The following is a 1,124-nucleotide window of genomic DNA, read 5'->3' as shown; positions in this document are numbered from 1 at the left end:
GCAACCCTATAGGTGGAACAACAATATGAACTAACCAGTACCCCCAGAGCTCGTGTCTCTAGCTGCATATGTATCAGAAGATGGCCTAGTAAGCCATCATTGGTAAGAGAGGCCTCTTGGTCTTGCAAACTTTATATGCCTCAGTATAGGGGAACACCAGGGCCAAGAAGTGGGAGTGGGTGGGTAGGGGAGTGGGTGGGAGGGTATGGGAGACTTTTGGGATAGCATTTGAAATGTAAAATAAGAAAATACCTAATTAAAAAACAACAGCATAGAAAAAAAATATATCTGTCTCTGGGTTTGTTTTGGTTGGGAGACTTTACTGCTTCTATTTCACTAGGGACTATGAATATTTTTACATTAATTACTTAATCCCTGGAACATACATAATAGGATAGTACCCACTCCTGCAAGTTGTCCTCTGACCTCTACACAAACGCTATGGCAAACATCACTCAAACACACACATACTCACATTAATTAATTAATTAATTAGACATAATTTTTTTTAAAAAGGAGGATGCAACCATTCATGTTTGATAAACATAATTGTATTAAGCCTTTAAAAGAATTACAGGCTGGGCATCTTTTATGATGGCATCCCAGCATTTGGAAGATTGAGGAATGAGGATCTGGGATCCAAGCACATCCTGGACTACATAATGAGACTGTCTCAAAACAGGGAAATGGGTAGTTCATACTGGAAGAGGCAGATAGACAGAGAGGTCAATTTAAAAAAATTAATGAACCAAAGGAATAAAAGATAAAAGAATAGAATTTGGTAAAGGAGTAAGATAACAAGAGAAGAAACTATGAAATCAACTATTATGCCTGGGCCTAGGGTTATTCTATGGCAAAGCTGAAGTGGAAGTTTCTGGATATATCATGTGATACAGACACACATGGTATTTTGCTGAGGCAGGACCTGTGGAAGAACACGTGATATTTGGAGAGAATATAAATAGGACTCAATAGACAGTGATAGCATGCTTGCATAGCTGATGCTTAGTTGGTCTCCTGCCTTTGTTGATCTTCGCTTTGTTGAGAGAAGCACAGCAGAGAAGTTCTCCTGGCATCCTGGCTGGTCCTGGTCAGTCTTGCTGACTGGTTCTAATTTGGCGGAG

Source organism: Mus caroli, chromosome 17 (assembly GCF_900094665.2).
Source record: "Mus caroli chromosome 17, CAROLI_EIJ_v1.1, whole genome shotgun sequence".
Classification (NCBI taxonomy): Eukaryota; Metazoa; Chordata; class Mammalia; order Rodentia; family Muridae; genus Mus; species Mus caroli.
Note: the sequence above shows the minus strand (reverse complement) of the source record.